General features: G+C 46.5%; 1 long non-coding RNA gene across 1 annotated transcript in view; it reads left to right on the top strand.

The window, feature by feature from the left end:
- Positions 1–17029, top strand: part of LOC144826307 (uncharacterized) — a 55657-nt gene extending 38628 nt beyond the window's left edge. Inside the window, exon 3 of the long non-coding RNA XR_013609768.1 lies at positions 16902–17029. This is a non-coding gene — a long non-coding RNA (uncharacterized LOC144826307). The remainder of the gene's footprint in view (positions 1–16901) is intronic.
- The last annotated feature ends 4096 nt before the right edge of the window (positions 17030–21125 follow it).

Genomic DNA, 21125 nt, shown 5'->3' on the forward strand with positions numbered 1-21125 from the left:
CCTTTCAATGGCCGTTCCACCACCATGGAAAGGCTGGCTGACGCCGGCATCGTGATCAGGCCGATGGTGCCTTCAAGGCACTGCCCCCAGATCCACAGCCTTATCCGCTCTGCCAGGCAATTGTTATGATTGCCTGTGGCTGAAGCGTGGCGGGTGGCATTGCGCCTGCCAAGCTTGTGGAATGATTTCCCCCGCCATCCTGATCTGGCGGGGGAAAATGGGCACGGTGATGGCGGAGGGACCACCACCGCCGGGCCGGCGGTGGCAATCCCTCTGCCATTGTAATGAGCCCCTTTGTTCTGGATATGTTTTTAGAAGTGGGAATAGGGTAATATATATATATATTATGTGTATTATTTTCTATGTGTTTATGTACTTTTGATTGGGAATATCACATTTTATGAGTTCATTGTTCTGCACCGTCCATGTGTTAATGTTGTTTGGAGTTGGAATATATAAAATTAAATATGTTTAGTGGGCAGCACTTTCCCTGTGTTATTGTAGTTTGTAGCTGGAATACTATAATTTAAATGTCTATTCTCCATCACTTTCATAAAGTTTTTGTAGTTTGGAGTGGGAATAGTATATTTTATATGTTTATTGTCCAGTACCTTCCCTGAGTTGATATAGTTTGGAGTGGGAATAGTAAATTATATATGTTTAGTGTACAGTACCTTCCCTGAGTTAATATAGTTTTGGAGTGGGAATAGTAAATTATATATGTTTAGTGTCCAGCACCTTCATTGAGTTAATATAGTTTGGAGTGGGAAGAGTACATTACATATGTTTAGTGTCCAGCACCTTCTCTGACTTTTTGTATGCTGCAGTGGGGATAACAAATTATATATGTTTAGTGCACAGCACCTACCCTGACTTTTTCTAGTTTGGAGTGGGAATAGTAAATTTTATATGTTGATTGTCCAGCACCTTCCCTGAGTTAATAAAGTTTGTAATGGGAATAGTTAATTATATATGTTTAGTAACTAACCCTGGGTGTAGTTAGTGTAGCAGCACTACGCATAGCTACGCGAACTGCATAGTGCACTGTGCAAAATGCTGTTCGCACTGATTGCACAGTGCCGTATGCTTGTCCGCACTTTTCAATCAGTGCAAACCGCATCTTGCAAAGTGCAAGCGGTCGTTTTCTGTCGCTCGGGTAGATTTCTACTCAGCAGCTTTCTCAATGCGGACTGGTAGTTTCTCATTGCGAACTGTCGCGAGCATACGCGACTACTCGCAATGAGAAACCTGCCCTGCCTGCATTGAGAATCTCGCCGGGAGGTTTATTTTCCACACTCGCGATCGGCAACTTGATGTTGCTGATCGCGAATGAGGAAAAAGTCTCGCCGGGATGTCATTTTGCTCGCTCACGGTCGCCAACTTAACATTGAGGACCGCGAGCAAGCAAAACATTACTGCTAGGCGTTTTTGCACTATGCTATGTAGTGCGAAGTAGCACAAACTGCACGAGCGTAGCGTAGTACTTTGCCCAGGGTTATTAGTAACCAGCACCTTCCCTGAGTTAATATAGTTTGGAGTGGTAATAGTAAATTATATATGTTTAGTGTCCAGTGCCTTCCATGACATTTTGTACTTTGGAGTGGGAATAATAAATGGTATAAGTTTAGTATTCAGCAGCTTTCCTGAATTAGTTTAGTTTGGAGTGGGAAATAGTTAATTATATGTTTAGTGTCCAGCACTTTACCAGACTTTTTGTTTTTTGTAGTGGGAATAGTTCATTATATATGTTAAGGGCTTAATTCTGATGCTGATTGGAAAGCTTCCCAACCAAATGGGTTTGGGAAGGGTTGTCAACTGAATTGGATCGGGAGAGTCCAACCGACTGAGTACGATGCATCCAGGAGCTTCCAAATACGATTTGGTTGGACTCCCATGGACTTCAATGGGAGCTTTCGTTCTGAATGAATGCATAGGCTACATTGAAGAACTGGGTGGCTGGGGAAAGTCGGGCACCCTGTGGCAGGCACCCCTGGTACCTGCACGCTGTGCATGGCTGGTAAGGGAAGACGCATGCGTACCCCCCAAGGGCTCGATTGGGAAGGCTCGAGGTGAAGGGGGGCCACTATGGCCCCGCAAAGTCTGATTCTGACTGCCAATTTGAGACGGTTGAAATGATTCGGAAAGGCTGTCCAAATCCAGCATTGTACCGAGTCGTTGGGAAATGCGGCCCGTAGAGATGTAAAATTCTGCTTCTTACGGTTTGGTCATTCCAAATGCCGTAGGGTTTGGATTGCGATATTCCTAACACCTAACTTGCATCATATTTGGTCAGTTGGAAACCTTTCCGAGTTGCTTGGAAAGAAACATTCCTGATACGATTAGGACAGAGAAAATGCCATCAGAATTAACCCCTAGGTGTAGATTGATGAAGGTGTCTCCATATGCATTGATTAAAGTGGTAATAGCAACCTTGTATTACTGTGTGAGGGTAGTTATTCAGGATGACTTGTATAATTGACTGTTCAAAGTCTGTGATCATTTTTGAGGGTAGTAATTATTAGATTCTTGCTTTACTTTTGTAAGAGTTCTACATGGGTAGTAGTTTGTTTGTTTGGTAACAGCGCATATATAAAGGGGATGTTGCTATTGTCCATGGATTGTGTGTAATTGGTAAAATGTTATGAGTAATATTTTAAATGTTCCACCCATTATCCATGTCTCACCATTCTGTAGTTTAAGTAAGTTTGTGGGAGTTGCAAATATTATAATTCTTTTTTCGTTAGCTTTATTGTCATAAAGAAGAAATTGCTCTTCATTTTGAGTTACAGTGAGTTCAGGTGGTATTTGAATTTTACTGAAAGTGTTGGATAGCAGGTGGGGAAGTCATATAGGTATGCTGACCTCTTGCATAGTTGCATAAGGTGAAGAAGCGGTGGCCTAGAGTGAATGGAAAACAAATTAACAGAGAGAGGCAAAATTATATCAACAACACAATTAAGGGGGTTTATTTACTTCCAACTGGCCACACCTTTTTGCACTATTTGTTTGCCTGGTGAGGTGCTGACTACCAGGCTGTAGGGTGGATGTAAAGGGGCAGCTCAAGGGGTAGGGCTGGTTGACCAACCGGCACAGTCTTGCAATGCTTGCAGGACATACCCACCACACTCTTCACACAATTGTCCCAGAGCTGCTTTAGGGTCTGAGCTCGAAATGCTTCTGGTGTCCTTCTCCAGCCATCCTTATCACAGGCTGCATTCAGTTTTTCCAGGTGAGGTCTTAAGGGCCACAGATGCTCCTCTCCACTTTAGACAAATTAGCACTTATTCTACCCTGCCCTTATTCTAGGATGAATTGTGGTTTTAGTTATGTTTTATCATAGGCCACCTGTCTTTATCCTTTGATTTTTTATGTTATATATGTGTCTTGTAGTATCAATCAATCAATCAGGGAATTGTAAGCGCACTACTCACCTGTGAGGGTCTCAAGGCGCTGGGGGCAGGGGGGCACAGCAGTTCCGATCAGTCAAAAAGCCAGGTCTTGGGTGCCTTCCTGAAGGTGTTCACGGAGGGGCGCGTCTGATGTCGATAGGGAGCTTGTTCCAGGTCATGGCCGCGATGTAGGAGAAGGCTCTTCCCCTGTTCTGCTCTGCAGATGCATGGGGTTGTGGCGAGGGTGGCCACTATGGCCCCGCAAAGTCTGATTCTGACTGCCAATTTGAGACGGTTGAAATGATTCGGAAAGGCTGTCCAAATCCAGCATTGTACCGAGTCATTGGGAAATGCGGCCCGTAGAGATGTAAAATTCTGCTTCTTACGGTTTGGTCATTCCAAATGCCGTAGGGTTTGGATTGGGATATTCCTAACACCTAACTTGCATCATATTTGGTCAGTTGGAAACCTTTCCGAGTTGCTTGGAAAGAAACATTCCTGATACGATTAGGACAGAGAAAATGCCATCAGAATTAAGCCCTAGGTGTAGATTGATGAAGGTGTCTCCATATGCATTGATTAAAGTGGTAATAGCAACCTTGTATTACTGTGTGAGGGTAGTTATTCAGGATGACTTGTATAATTTACTGTTCAAAGTCTGTGATCATTTTTGAGGGTAGTAATTATTAGTTTCTTGCTTTACTTTTGTAAGAGTTCTACATGGGTAGTAGTTTGTTTGTTTGGTAACAGCGCATATATAAAGGGGATGTTGCTATTGTCCATGGATTGTGTGTAATTGGTAAAATGTTATGAGTAATATTTTAAATGTTCCACCCATTATCCATGTCTCACCATTTTGTAGTTTAAGTAAGTTTGTGGGAGTTGCAAATATTATAATTCTTTTTTCGTTAGCTTTATTGTCATAAAGAAGAAATTGCTCTTCATTATGAGTTACAGTGAGTTCAGGTGGTATTTGAATTTTACTGAAAGTGTTGGATAGCAGGTGGGGAAGTCATATAGGTATGCTGACCTCTTGCATAGTTGCATAAGGTGAAGAAGCGGTGGCCTAGAGTGAATGGAAAACAAATTAACAGAGAGAGGCAAAATTATATCAACAACACAATTAAGGGGGTTTATTTACTTCCAACTGGCCACACCTTTTTGCACTATTTGTTTGCCTGGTGAGGTGCTGACTACCAGGCTGTAGGGTGGAGCCTCTACCGGCCTGGTCGCCCCCACGCTGGTCGCCCCCACGCTCTTCCTGCCTCCCGCTCCAGCACCTACCTGCTCCTGTGCCTACCTGCCGCTGCCGCCGCCTGCTCCCTCCTCCCTCCTCCAGCGCCCCAGCCGCAGCAGGGCCGCCCGCACCCGTTTTTCCCGCCGCTGCCAGCCCGCGGCCCTGCCCCCCCGCCAGCCGATTGTCTAACCCGCTCCCGCCTCCCCGCAGACCCTCCCTACCGGCACCCTTCTTAAGGGGACCCAAACTCCACCTAGGGAGCGACCACAGAGCCTCTACCGGCCTGGTCGCCCCCACGCTCTTCCTGCCTCCCGCTCCAGCACCTACCTGCTCCTGTGCCTACCTGCCGCCGCCGCCGCCGCCTGCTCCCTCCTCCCTCCTCCAGCGCCCCAGCCGCCGCAGGGTCGCCCGCACCCGTTTTTCCCGCCGCTGCCAGCCCGCGGCCCCGCCCCCCCGCCAGCCGATTGGCTAACCCGCTCCGCCTCCCCGCAGACCCTCCACACCGGCACCCTTCTTATGATGCCCCCAGAGCGACCGCGCAGCAGACGCGCGCAGCGGGAGCACCGATTGAGCGCCGAAGGTGCGCCAAAGGTAAGCCCGTCTGCGCCCGTCCGCGCCTGGACCGCGCCCAGTGCCAGGACCCCTGGCCCCCTCAGCCACCAGCCCTCCCGCCGGACCTACGCCGCCACCGACCTCTACGCACTCAACGCCGGCAGACTCCCGGGCTGCTACCGAGCCACCCCGAGACGCACCCGCGGACCCTTCTGCTGCAACGCCTGCAAGTTCGCCTGCATCCGGACCTGCACCACTCCAGCAGGGACCGCGTCAACCAGACCGGAGGAGGCATTGCCATCATCCACAGGAACTCCATCCGCATCACGACCAACACCGACGACACCCTCGCACCTGCCGAGCACCTGCACTTCCAGATCCACATCAACCCCAGGACCACCCTCAGAGGCACCCTCATCTACAGACCCCCGGGACCACGCACACAATTCAGCGAGGACATCGCCGACTTCGTCAGCCCGCACGCCCTCCTCTCCGCTGACTACATCCTCCTCGGGGACCTCAACTTCCACCTGGAGAACAACAACGACCGCAACACCACCACCCTGCTGGACAACCTCGCCAACCTCGGACTCAAGCAACTGGTGACCACCCCCACCCACTACGCCGGACACACTCTCGACCCCGTCTTCTCCTCCAGCAAGGACATCGCCTTCAGCCACGCCACCGGGCTCCACTGGACGGACCACAGCTGCGTCCACTTCAGCTTCAAAAGGACCACGATCCACCACCACCAGCAACAGGTTGCACGCAGAAGCTGGAACAAGATCACAGCCGATCAACTCGCAACTTCCCTGAGTAGGAACCCACCCACCAGCGCAGCGAACCCCAGCCAAGCGGCCACCAACCTCACGATGTGGATCAGCGACTGCGCAGACGACCTCGCCCCTCTGAGGACCCCGCCTAACAGACCCGGCAGCAAAAAAGCCCCATGGTTCACCGCCGAACTCAAGAACTCGAAGAAGAACTGCAGAGCCCTTGAGAAAGCCTGGCGCAGAGAACCAACATCGGACAACATGACTACCCTCAAGCTCGCCACCCGAAAACACCACCAACTGATCCACACCACCAAGAAAACTGCATTCAAGGAACGACTGGACAACAACGCACACAACAGCAAGGAACTCTTCAACATCGTCAAAGAGCTCTCCAACCCCAACGCCGGAAACGACATCACCCCTTTGCAAGACCTCTGCAACTCCCTCGCCTCATACTTCCACGACAAGATCACGGACATACACAACAGCTTCAGCACTCAACCGGCGCTCGCCACGACCGAACCACCGCCCCCCACCACCACCCTCCGCGCCTGGACCCCGATCAGCACCGAAGACACCATGCGCACGATGAACACCATCCACTCCGGATCTCCGACAGACCCCTGCCCTCACCACGTCTTCAACAAGGCCGACGCTGTCATCGCACCCCACCTGCGGGACATCATCAACACCTCCTTCGACACCGCTACCTTCCCGGAGAGCTGGAAGCACGCCGAACTCAGTGCCCTACTAAAGAAGCCATCAGCCGACCCCTCCGACCTCAAGAACTACCGACCCATCTCGCTGCTCCCGTTCCCCGCAAAAGTCATCGAGAAGACCGTCAACAAGCAGCTGGCCGCCTTCCTCGAGACGAACGGATCCCTCGACCTCTCGCAGTCTGGCTTCAGGACCAACCACAGCACCGAGACCGCCCTGATCGCAGCCACCGATGACATCCGAGCCCTGCTCGACAACGGAGAAACAGCGGCCCTCATCCTCCTAGACCTCTCCGCGGCCTTCGACACCGTCTGCCACCGTACCCTAGTACAGCGCCTCAGCAACGTCGGAATCCGGGAGAAGGCGCTGCAGTGGACCATCTCCTTCCTCGCCGGAAGGACACAGAGAGTCCGCCTCCCACCGTTCAGATCAGAAGCCACCGAAGTCATCTGCGGCGTTCCACAAGGCTCCTCGCTCAGCCCAACCCTCTTCAACGTCTACATGAGTCCCCTCACAGCCATCGAATGACAGCACAACCTCAACATCATCTCCTACGCCGACGACACCCAGCTGATCCTCTCCCTCACCAACGACCCCGCCACCGCCAGAGCCAACCTACACGAAGGGATGAAGGAGGTAGCTGAATGGATGAAGAACATCCGCCTGAAACTGAACTCGGACAAGACGGAAGTCCTCATCCTGGGATCCTCACCCTCCGCCTGGGACAACTCCTGGTGGCTCCCCGCCCTGGGCAGCGCACCCAAACCAACAGACCACGCACGCAACCTGGGCTTCATCCTGGACTCATCCCTCTCCATGACCAGACAAGTCAACGCCGTCTCCTCGTCATGCTTCAACATCCTACGCATGCTACGCAAGATCTTCCGGTGGATCCCCACTGAGACCAGGAAGACGGTCACCCAGGCCCTCGTCACCAGCCGACTGGACTACGGCAACGCCCTCTACGCCGGAACCACCGCCAAACTCCAGAAGAGACTCCAGCGGATCCAGAACGCCTCAGCAAGGCTCATCCTGGACATCCCCCGTCGCAACAACATCTCCGGACACCTGCGAGACCTGCACTGGCTCCCGGTCAACAAGAGAATCACCTTCCGTCTCCTCACCCACGCACACAAAGCCCTGCACAACCAAGGACCAGGATACCTCAACAGCCGCCTCAATTTCTACGCTCCCAAACGCCAGCTCCGATCGACCGGCCACGCTCTCGCCGCCGTCCACCGCATCTGAAGAGTCACCACAGGGGGAAGGTCCTTCTCCTACCTCGCCGCCAAGACCTGGAACTCCCTCCCGACCCACCTCCGCCTGACCCAGGACCACCTCGCCTTCAGGAAGCAGCTCAAGACCTGGCTGTTCGAGCAGTAGCGGACCCCCCCTCCCCAAGCGCCTTGAGACCCTCCGGGTGAGTAGCGCGCTATACAAATGCTTTGATTGATTGATTGAGGGTGAGGTTGGTGGAGCAGAGGTTTCGTTTAGGTACGTGGAAGGTGATTCTCTCATTGAGGTATTTAGGTCCTGTGTTGTGGAGGCATTTGTAGGCATTTTTTTGTTCTAGCTATTAGCCTTTTTAACGTTGAGATGGAGGGTAATTGGCCAGTTACATGTTCTGGAACTCGAGGAGTACGTCTTGTAGTATTTCAGTAGTAGGTTTTTGAGAGCTAGTGCTAGCATCTCCCATGTCTATTTCAGCTATGTTTGGAGAGTGGTTTTGTTCCTTAACATTTAATACAATAGTTTATTTTGTTGTAGCCCTCCCCTAACATGCATTTGCATAATATTTGCTGCATTTCCAATTAATTGTGTTGCCTGTATTTCTTGGGTGTAGACATATCCAATTGAGCATAATAAAAGTTTTCCTTTCTGGGAAGTAATTAATTTGGCACCTTCAGTTATTCTGCTATTACAAATGCTATGCGAAACTTATCTAATTTTTTTTTAAATATATTGTAATTGTTTTAATTTTAATACAGATTTTCATATACAAAATTATACTTGCATGCTTTAATATGTTGAACTTTTTTCATGTTGAGATGTTTCGGTTGGTGCTTGGCTTTAGTATTTCTATTTATTTTCCGCAGGAAAAAACTAATTATTAAATATGTTAACAGCATGTTCTGTATTTTGGGGTTTGAGTGGTTAGTGGGCGCTTTGGGTTGAGTTTTTTAATTATTACATTTGTAAAATTGTAATTTATACTTACTTTTTTTGCAAGGTGGTTTTTTTATGATGTTTTATGATGTTTGTAGTTAGTTGAGTGTCTGTCTGAGTTTCTATAGAGGAGATAATCATTAAAATAAATATTTCATTAATTATTTAATTATTGTAAAAAGTACTTTACTAATATGTTACACAGTTGAAACATTAAATTGATATTTTACTTACTTTGTAAAGTTGGAATCAGAGTTTTCGATGAGGAAGTACAATGTTGTAGAAGCAATCCGGCAGAGATTCCCCTTATTCTTTTGTTTGTTGTTGTTGCATAAAATAATGTTCATGTTTCTTTAGTTTATATAGTGTTTGTTTAATTGTTCTTTAAATCTTATTGGGTTATTTAAGTTGTAGGTGTTTTTCATTGGCTGTTACTAATGTTCTCAATTATTTTGACAGTTTTTTCCTTATTTGGGAAACGCTAATTAATATTCAGTTAACCTTTTTTCCCTATATTTATTGAAAAGTATAATAGTATATCATTTGTAATTTATATTGTATTGAAGGAATAAAAATAACCAGTTATTTTATATATTCTGTTTATAAAGAGTAATTAATTTGTAGGATTTACTTATGTTAAAGTTATTTTTTTCATTTATAATTTATTTAACATTTATTCTATTATTTATTGTGTTGTGTGTGTTTGCAATATTGTTTATATTTTATTTGTTATGTATTGTTATTTGAAATTTTTTTATCGTGTCGATATTTTGTTTTTGACCATAATTGTGTGATCTATATTTTTGTTTTTGATATTTGTGTTATTTTGTATGTTCATTTAATGTTAACAATATTAGCTATAACAATATTATTTATTTCGATATTAGTGATATCAATGTTAATGTTTGACGATATTTTCGTGTCGATATTTTTGTATTTTTTAAAATAAGTATAGCATATCGAAATTTATGTTATTGATATTTGTGTGTTGATAATTTTGTAGGTTGATATTATGAGTGTCGATGTTATGTCAGTGATCCTAAGAACACCCAGTGGTTGTAAAGATCAGTGCACAAACTCCCCAGCTGCACAGAGCACACAGTAAAGAGCTGCAGCAGATACCCCAAACAAGTGAAGCACCAGGTAGTTTCAAGTAAGCCCAGCAGAAAGACGCTTCCAACATGTAAATCCCCAAGAATTTCAATAAGGTAAAGCACCCGGTAGACTTTGATGTCCCTGAGTCTTCCAACAACAGGAGGCCAGCACACACAAGCCCTTAGAGCTTCCCTTCACAAGCAGGATGCCACAGCAGGGCAAAAAAAGTCAGTCCTTTTTCTCCACCACAGACAGAAGCCGCAACTGCGGCCAACCCCACACGGCACACAGCAAAGGGCAGTACTCCTCAGAAGAGCTCTTTAGCTCTTCTTCTTGGTAGAGTCCTCTTGTTCCTTGAAGTAATCCAAAGTTATGGGGTTTTAGGTCTAATATTTATATCCCAAAATGTCTTTGTTCTCTTTGTACAAGGGTCTCTGAGCCCAGTCCATATCAGTTCTCTCCTCAATGGTGCATTGTGCAAGGGAGACAGGCCCCGTTCAGGTGCATGGAAATCTCCTCCCACTACTCTAAATTCAGACAAGGTCTAATCAGCTCTAAGTCATCCAGGAAGGGCCAGGTACACCTCAACCCCCGCAGTGGCTGTCTACAGTGAATGAACATCCCCAGCCCCTGTCACCCCAAATCCAGACTGTCAATACACAAACAGGCAGAGGCACACAGAATGGTTAAACAAAAAATACCTACTTTCTAAAAGTGGCGTTTTCAAACACACAATTTAAAAACCATCTTAACTAAAAGATGTGTTATCAAATGCTGAGTTCAGAGAGCCCAAACTTTACTTCTCTATCTTGTCCCAATGGGAAGTTATACTTGTTAGATGTTGCATTTCCCATTCTATCCTATGGAGTAAGTTAACCTTTATAACGGGAAAAACGAAATTGGGAGCATTTCACTATCAGGACAAGTCATACACACCCGTACAGATCCTACCTTTCATATACACTGCCCAGGGGGTACCTTGGGCCTACCATAGGGGTGCCTTACTTGTAAGAAAAGGGAAGGTTAGGGCATGGCAAGTGGGTTCACTTGCCAAGTTGACATGGCATTTAACAACTGCACAAAGACACTGCACAGCAGGTCTGAGATATCTTTTTAGGGCTACTCATTATTTTTTTAATCTGTTTATTTGTTTATTTGTATTCACTTATAAAGTTCAGCATTACAATAGGCACAGCATTACAAACAGTGCAGCCAGTCAACCCGTCTTATGTGATAATGCATCGACAGTGCGATACACATGCATCCCAACCCCTAATGGTGAACATTTACAACAAAACAAGAACATCGAACTGCGGCACTGTCACCGAATTACATTATAATTCGTCCCCCCTTCACGGCCCCCCCAGCCCGAACCCCCCCATCACCCTCCTCAGGGCTCGCGCATTTCCATGTTCAATGCTTCCTCACCACTTCTTCATGTCATGCACCAAGCAGTGTGCCAGGTAGGATGTCCGCTGCGCGCTACCCTCACCTGCCTGCTATGTCTACCTATTGTCCCGCCGCCCCCTCTTCCTCGTCCCTGGCATTCCCTGCCGCCTGCAGAATGTGTAGCATATGTTCCCACTTCTCCGCCATAGGTGCCCTCCGGAGTCCCACTATTTCCTCCCTCCGGATGGCAGTCCATTCTGCACGGGCCCATGACAAGAGGGACAGAACCCATGCCCTTGCACTGGGCGAGTCACTCGTCTTCCATCTCCTAGTGAGGAGTCGCACTGCCGCCCCCATCCCCAGATCTAGAAAGCGAGACAACGCTTTGTCCTTGGGCGGCCTCTTGAACTGTTGCAGGAGGTACTCCGGCCAGTCACAAGGGATGACGCGACCAGTGCACTGCGTAAGCAGTGCATTAATGTCTCTCCAATAGGTGCCAAGGCTGGGACAGTGCCACAAGAGGTGGAGAAGATCCGCATTCACCTCTTCACATCTGGGACAAGATGCGTGTGCCCTATGAAAATATTTATGAATTAAGTCGGGGGTGAGATAGGTCCTGTGTACTATGTATACTTGGATTTGGCGAAATCGCATATTTCTGGGAATGCGCACTGGAATTTTAAGGATCTTCTCCCATTCTTTATCTGCCAGTGCTCGCCCCATATCTCGCTCCCATTTTCCCCGAAGGGGGGCTAGGTCTAGTTCCGTATGAGTCCGTAGGGATGCAGCAAACCATTTAACTAGATGTCTGCTCCTGCCCATAACATGCAAATATTGCACCGTCAAGTGCTGTGCTGGCTCCTCCGTGATATCGCCCCACTTAGCCGCCATATGGGCCGTCAGGGATCGGTGCAGTAGGAAGCCCCCAGGAGGGAGCCCAGCGTCCGCGACTAACGTCTCATACGGTGTCAGCACTCCATCCTGGTATAGGTCACCCAGCATCTGGACGTCTACTTCGAGCCACTGCTCCAGCATGGAGTGCGTGAGTACCCCCCTGCCCCTCAGCGAGCCTTCTAACGGCACCGCAGGTGCATAGGGGTGCACTTTTCTCGTGAGATATAATGCCCTGCGAAAGCATTTGTAGGCCACCGCCAGCAGCAGTGGAGTGGGGCGTGCGAGCGCCGCTAACGGATGAAAGAGTGCAGTGACCTGCTCTAATGTGTAAGGCGGCTCATTCCTGGCAGTGTCTTCTCTTCCCCTGTCCGCTAACCAGCGGGCTATCCATTGGAGTTGCGCCGCCAGGAAGTAGTGCTCAAAACAGGGAGCCGCTAGCCCACTCCTGTCCGTGGGCAAGCACAGTTTCCTGAGGGCCAGACGATGTCTGGACGCACCCCAAATGAAGTCACGCAGTATCTTGTTAAGATTAGAGAAGAAGGACACGGGTATAAACAGTGGCAGATTCTCAAAATAATATAGAAGGCGGGGGAGCATCACCATTTTTGCGAGGGCCACTCTGCCTGTGGGTGTCAGTGGAAGCGTGGACCAGAAGCCGATTTGGGCTCTGAGCGCCGTCACCACTCTTCCCAGATTTCCATCTAGCAGGTCCGACGGTTGACGGTAGATCTGAATCCCCAGATACTTGAACATGTCCGCCAGCCACCGGACTCGCGTGGCATGGAGGCTATACTCCGGGTCGGTTACAGCATTGCTAAATGCATATAGGCATGACTTGCCTGCGCTTACTCGGAGCCCTGAGATATCGGCGAAACGGCTTAGCAATTGAGCCAGCAGCTCCGGTATGCGGCCCACGTCCCGGACAAAGACCAATAGGTCATCGGCATACAAAGACAGCTGATGGACACCGTCACTTAGAGGGATACCATCTGCCAGTAGCTGCCTCATGGCTCCAGCCAAGGGTTCTATGGCTAACGCGAAGAGCAGCGGCGACAGGGGACAACCCTGATGAGTACCCCTGCCTACCGCCACCGCTTCCGAGATGCAGGGCCCCATCCGGACACGGACCACAGGGTTGTTATACAGGAGTCCCACCATCTGCAAAAAATTCGACTCCAGCCCATACGCCTCCAACACTGTTGATAGGTAGCCCCACTCCAGGCAATCGAAAGCCTTTTCTAAATCAAGCACCAGGCACCCCGCCCTGGGCCAAGCCGCCGCCGCTTCCGCTGCTACCCTGAAATACCTCCGGAGGTTCAGGGATGTGGACCTCGCTGGTACAAAACCATTTTGATCCGGATGTACTAAATGCGGGACCACCAGCGCCAAACGCTCCGCAAGAAGTTTGGCGAATACCTTATAGTCAGTGTTGAGCATCGCCAATGGGCGATAGGAGCTCAGGGACATGGGGTCCTTGTCAGGCTTAGGCAGGGACACTAAGAACGCTTCCCTCAGAGACGGTGGGAGTTGGCTGGCATCAACCGATGCCCTATGCACCCGGAGGAGCTTAGGTGTTTGGATGTCTTTGTTTGCTTTATAGTATTCGGCCGGTAGGCCGTCCGGTCCCGGCGTTTTCCCAGTCGCCAATGCTTGAATGGCACCTCCCACCTCCTCCAGCATGAGCGGGGTGCCAAGCTCCTCGTTCTGGCTCTCCGTAACGGAAGGCAGAGCGACCGATTCCAGAAATCCGGTCAGCAAATGTGCATGGCCAGTGCCTCACGACCTATAGAGTTCCCGATAGTGATTGGTCAGCACCCGAAGAATCTCGCACTGTGTGTACACCACTGTCCCATCCCCAGAACGAATGGCACCAATCGGAGCCATGCGCTCTGTCCCTTGCACAAACCAAGCTAGCAGACGGCCGGCTCTATCCGCCTTGGCATGCGTCTTGGCTGTATGCGCCGCGTAGTTATGGCACCTCAGCCTTTCAAGCAGGACGGCATGCTCTCCGCGAAGTTCACTCAATTTACGCGCGTGCCTACCAGCCCCTTCCCCTTCCCTTTCATATCGTAGAAGTTCAGACTCTATGTGAGTTAGGGATGCAGATACCTTTGCGCGAATATTCCATGTGGCACCCATGCAGTGTCCACGGATAGTCACTTTGTGGGCATCCCATTCCACCCCGGGATCGCTCACTGTGTCTTCGTTTTCTTCGAAATAAGTGAGAATGGCTGTGCCCAGGGAAGACCTAAACTCAGCATCTTCCAACGCTGCAGGCTGCAGCCGCCACGTGGGCACTGGGGGTCTGTCTGCCTCCCAGCTGAGCTGAAACCACAGGGGATTGTGATCTGAGTGTGTCCTACCGAGGTATTCTGACTTGGACAGTAGCGGGAGCAGAGACTGGGATCCTACTATTCGGTCCAGGCGGATATGAAGATCGTGTACTGCCGAGTAGTAGGAGTCTATTTTATCCGCAGGCTGCTGTGCACGCCAGAGATCGTGTATGTCCCAGTGTAGTAACCAATCCCTCAGTGCCTGCGCTGTCGATGTCGCTGCCACTGCACGAAGGGGCGGGAAGGAGCGGTCCAGGTGAGTGTCCAATACCATATTAAAGTCTCCGCCTACCAGCCAGGGGAGCTCTGAGTAGCGCTGAAGGATGGAGTTTAGTGTCGCCAGGAAGGTGGGTTGATCCGTGTTAGGGGCATAGATGGAACCCAACAGTATCTCCTGCCCGTTAAGCCACCCCCTAACAAAAGAGTACCTCCCCTCCTTGTCCACCTGCGCATCAGTGCATGTAAAGGGGACGCCAGCTCTTACCCATATCAGAGTGCCCTCTCTAGCGCCTACGGAGTCGCTCCAGTTCTACCTGGGACATATGTGTCTCCTGGAGGAGTGCAATCCCCACCTTGTGTCGCTGCATATAGGCAAAGACCGAGTATCTGCGCGATGGAGTGTGCATGCCGCGGATGTTCCAAGTTATGATGTTGGTGCAAGCCATGGTTTGTGTCGTAGTGCAGTCACCCGGGGAGTTAGGGGGGGTCACCACTCCAGGCCAAGGGTTGGGCCTGCGGGTGGTATTCGTTGAGTGTCGCTTCTGAAACATATAAACCAGTATTAACATTGGAACTGTGTGGGCGTCCAAACCAAATAATATGATTACTTGTCAAAGTGACGAGTCCACAACCCAAGTGTATGTGGTGGAGGTGAAGCGTGCAGCCAGTAGTGCATCATGGAGCTCCCTCACTCAGGGCCCTTAGAGTGTCTGAGGCATGCATGGAAAATCTAAGCAATGAGACACACCAGGCGAACATGGGTCAACCATTGGAAGCAACTTGCGCTTTAAACGCCAGAACCATCCCCACGCAGGATGCAGCTGTGTACCTGCGGCACGCCGCCAAGATCCAAGCCCAAGCCTGCGCGGGGTGCAAAAGCCCATGGCCCATCATAACAGCATGCTGCAACAAGCAGATAAAGGATACAGTGGGCATTGAGATGAACGCAAGCCGGTATATCAGACAGTCTCAAGTCCACCTCTGGTCACACTATAAAGTCAACTGTCTGGGGTGTTACCACAGGCATAGCAGTGTCATCCGACATCACAGTGGACGGTGAGGTCGATCCACTAGCTTGTGCTTTGCTCCGTTGCCCGTAGCTCAGGTCGCTGCTGGTGTTCACTGCTCCTAGCGTCGCGACCGCCTCGAGGGCCTCCTGCCGTTCCTGCCGCATTTTCTCTGGGCTGGGTGCAGCCTGTCCCAGAGCCTTCATTTTGCACAACAGGTACTCTGGTACAGAAGTCTCCACCTCCTCATGTCTTTTTAGAAGTGTTGTGGATTCTGATTCTTGAGTTTTAAATATTACATATCATTGTCTTTTTCTTACACTTATGCTATTCAGATAAAGTTTGCAAAGGAGACTAGTTTAAGTATAAACTGTTCCACAGACAACTAATTTATTAGGTAATTATCTTGCTTGATTTTTGATTTTTATATTCTAGCCCATATATCACGTAAACTTTTCATGCAGATGAATGTGCAATACATTGATCAGGCATCTTGTCTACAAGTGCATTTCTCCTGCATTTAACTGTCTACTACATTGAGCCGGCAAAACTGTACCCCAAAATTTAGATACTCCAAAATTTAGCTTGCTCAGTTCTCATACTGGGTACTGTATCGGAGAAAGTGTTACATTTAATTTTATGAAGCAATGCGTCCCTACATTAAGGCACCTCCCTCACCAGCAATTTAGCAGATTATAACAATTTCAAAAATAATGGAGACCACTAAACAATTAAGTTCTAGGTGAGTGGAAAGTTAAAGGGTTTTAATACAAACTTTAATAATAAGTGGTACAGATGAAATGAAATCTGCAGATCATAAGGAGAAATATGCAGAGTATGTAAGATCTAAAAAATTGTACATCCGAAATAGGCAGCATAATCAGTAAATTGCAGCCTCCCAGTTAAAATGGGAAAGTCTTCTGGCACACTCCAAAATAGAAGGGTTTTATACACAATTTCTGCATAGAATATGAGCAAATTTAGCAGTTTAATTATGATGTGAGCAAAAGTATCATTTTGTTGACAAATCAGATCTCCAGAATAATAAATGTAATAACCTTAAGACATAAGCACCATTCCATTTCTGTTAACTATTATTTAACACCCTCCATGTTAATGTTTTTCAGCGATGTTTGAAGAAATATGGAACTTTCAACAATAAGACTCTCTGAATGAATGGAGTCAGTGAAGAAACGGAAAACATGGATACTTTTATCATTTATACATCTGCGTAATGGAAGGCGCAGCACTAAGAAAAGGCAATTACTACAGTGGAAATAAACCATTATAACATCAGCCTGATTGTGCTCTGTGGGCCTGTGGGGAAAAGATATATGTGGGGAAGGGAGCACGCGTGAGTGACAGAAATGTCATCCATCATGTTCAAAATGGAGGTTTACACAGAAATGTGGCCTAACTACAACACATTTATAACTTCACGTGTATACATACTATTACATTTGTTTCAATTGCAATAATGTTAGTTCTGCCTTAATACATATAATTATGAGTGAAAATGTATTTTATTCATTATTATTAATACACAAAAACATAAACTCAAAACAACTTTTCACAAATCCCCCTCTGATTATTTTGTTATCACTAAAACAATTAATACAACTTTAGTCATCAGGAACTTATTCAATCTAGATCAGTTTATGCTTCTTTTTGTTATGTTCCTCCATCATCTTCAGCTGAATGTAAATATTGGCTTTCATATCCTCCTTGACACACTTCCTTTTAAATGATTTATATTAATTTTTATACCCACACTTTTTAATCAGACACCCAGAAAAATGTTTGTAAACAAAACAAAGCAATTACAAAAATCATTATAATTATTAAGTTTAGTCTAGTGCACAACGTTGCACCATCAAAATGATCAACCCATTCACAAACCGTACCAAATCAATTTCCTATCTAACTAAACCAGGAACCTATAGTTTACGAGTAGCCATGTTCTTTAAAAGATCGATGTTCACTAGAGACATTAGTTATAGTCATTATATAACAGGATTATTACTAAGAATAAAAGTGCAGCACCGTTTAACTTTTAGTGCCCTGCAAACACCACCTTCCTTCTCAAGAATGATATCTAGCGCTAAGTTGCTTTGCATCACCATGCCACTAATAGCAATTTGTTTTGAATGATTTGTTTTTTTAAACTTTTTATTGTATTAGTTTTAACCGTACGTTTACCTCATCATAACAATTTAAGGTACAAAGAAAAAAAAGGGAAACATCTCATATCACATGTTTAGACATACATAACCTAAGAGGAAGCAACTAAATATAAAATAAGAAAACTATATCATTAATTAAAGCTCATATAAATGGAAAGAAGGATGCCAAACAAGCCGGGATATCAGACAGCATTAAATTTCATGAATCAATTCCATTGGAAGCTAGCTCATATCTTTTTTATTTTAAGCCATGATCGTGGACCTCTAGCTTTAGCAACAGCTAATTCCATTTCATATATTTGCCTAAGTAAAACCCAAAATTCATAAATACTTGGACTCGTATTTTGAATCCACATTCTAGCAATACATTATCGTGCACAAATTATAAAAATAGAAATGTAATGTCTCAAATAACTGCCCATATCTCTTTTAACCCCTAATACTATTTCCTTCTCGCCGATCTGGACATTATGCCCTCTCAACATTACAAGTGCTAAAGTTACCTCCGCCCAAAATTAATTCAAACTTGGACATGTCAAAAACATGTGCTTTAAATCTGCAGCGTACAGTTGGCATTTGGGACACTGTGTTTTAGCCAGTGATTGAATAGTAGATCATTTAGATATACGTTCAGGAGTGTAGTATAACATAAATATTGTCAGTTCTTGTTGGAGTTTCAAATTAACTGATGTTATTGCTGTATCTATGCACTCCAGCGAATCCTGTACTTTCTCCATAGTTATCTCAGCTTGAAAAATCCGACTGACTTTCTCTGAGGCCTATAACCCATCGTCCTCAGTGGCTGCTATCAGCTTATTATACACCTTGCCAATAGTTTCTTTGCCTTCATTCATAAACAGCGTTTCTACTACTTCTGGGGTATTTGTCAGCTCTAAAAGCCTCTGACCACATGTGAAATAATCTCTTATTTGTAAATATTTCAAAAATGTATTCTGTTACAAACCAAACTCCTCTTTCAAAGTTACAAAGGATCGAAACCCCTGTTTATCAGATTGTTGACCAAGTTGCTGGACACCTTTACACTGCCAAGTTTTGCAGATAGCATCATGAAATATGTTGGGCATAATATGATTACCCCATAGTTTCATATAGGAGTGATACACTGGAACCGAGTACTCCTTACAGATATCCTACCATATCCTAGTGATGTCCCTTATTATCTTGAACTTGACCCATTTGTAGTAGTTCGGGTCTGCCGTTTTATAATGAAGGAATCCAGTATTGGGTCCGCAGGCCAGTTGATATGAGAGCCATACTGAATTAGTATGTAGCCCATCAAGTAGGCTTCGAATAGGACTGGGAAAGACAGCCCAAAAATAAAGTTTAAAATCTGGAAGCTTAAAACCCCCTTGCTTGTAAGATAGTAAGATAGCGCCTTGAGAATCTCGCGGGTATGTAGTGCGCTTTACAAATGATTGATTGATTGATTGATTGTACCTATGAACTCTTCATGCACACCTGTAACCCCAAATAAAACTACCCACTCCACTTTCTAACCGCTTGAAAAATGTATACGGAACTCTTAAAGGAATTGTCTGATACAGATACAGAATTTTCGGTAAAAATATTCATTTTAACTATATTACACCTCCCGTAGATGCTAATTGGGAGTCGATGCCATTTACGGAGTTTGGCCATAGTCGTTTTAAGCAGTGGCTCATAATTTAAGAAGACCACTTCTTCCACTCGACTGCTTAAACATATTCCCAAGTAAACTGCCGTTGTTGTAATTCCTAGCTCTTGTGTAGTCATGACAGACTGATAATTTAAAATAGCCTGTTTTATTCCCGTTTAGCTTATAGCCTGAAAACGAGCCAAAATGTTGAGCCTCTTGCATGATTTAAATTATGGCCTCGTCTGGATTGGAAGCAAATATGGCAATGTCGTCTGCATACGCAGTTAATTTAAGTTCCATGCCACCAAGCACAACCGGGTCTAGCCTTGGATTTTGCAGCAAGTGTCTTATATAGGGCTCAATAATGTGAGCAATAGCGGGGATAGCGGACATCCCTGCCGCGTGCCCCTTGTGATAGAAAAGTGAGCCGATGTCAGACCATTCAGCTTCAGTGCTGCTATCGGGTTGTTATACAGTTTTTGAACAGCAGAGATAAACCTTTGTCCCAGGCCGAACGATGACATAATCGACCAAAGTGTTCCCCAGGCAACTCAGTCGAAGGCCTTCTCCTCATCCAAAATCATCATCCCTATTTGCTGATTTAATAGGCCAGATACATCAAATGCAGCAATTGCTGTATTTATATGTGCTGCTGTGGCTCTACTTGGGACAAATACATGTTGCTGTTCTGATATTAGCTGATGTATTATTGGGGCCAACCAGGAAGCTAAGATATTAGAAAATATTTTTACGTCAGCATTAATCGTGTTGAATTAATGTGAGTTCGTGCTCATACCTTACTTATAATGAGGTTAAATGACTAAAAAGGGAATCCTTTAGAAATCTATATTCTTAAATTAAAAATGAATTGCTTGTCCCAAATAAGCATGGGCCAAAAATCCGTTACGCTCGCGACAATTCGTAAATTCGCGAGCGGGCGGATTTTTAATTTTTTTTTATGGCCAGCTCACTCAAGGGACCCCTGCGCCACGATGGCATAGTAACACACACATGGTCACTGGAGACAACTATTCTGGCACTTTACGCAGCTGTAGTGTAGGAAAAGAACTATACATTTACCCAACGAGGTAGCACTTACTGATTAGCCAGTAGAAAGTACTCCAGTTGAGTAGGGGTATCGCACAAAATGATGGCGTCTTCTTGGATAAATATGAAGGGCAGGGTTCAATCTGGCATGATGCTCCTGTCACAAAAATTAAACCTCAACAGGAAGGACTTACAGATATAACGGCTCGGCAGACCAGAATTTATTAGAAAACCTAAAATGTTTCAAATTAAAATAGCTCTATCTGCATCATGTAAACAAGTTGCAACCGAGATGTGTCAATCATTTGCGAGTCTCTCTGTCACGTAGCCCACACTCCTGCAGTTGTCACAATGTGGTTCAGGTTATCAGTTTTACAGCATAGCTTCTTCCAACACAATGGAATATATGTGCGTAGCTCTTCATGGTCCAGCCTGGGTCTGCACATTTTTTGCACTGCACGTACATAACAAATCCTGACAGGTCT

Source organism: Lissotriton helveticus, chromosome 3_2 (genome assembly GCF_964261635.1).
Source record: "Lissotriton helveticus chromosome 3_2, aLisHel1.1, whole genome shotgun sequence".
Lineage (NCBI taxonomy): Eukaryota > Metazoa > Chordata > Amphibia > Caudata > Salamandridae > Lissotriton > Lissotriton helveticus.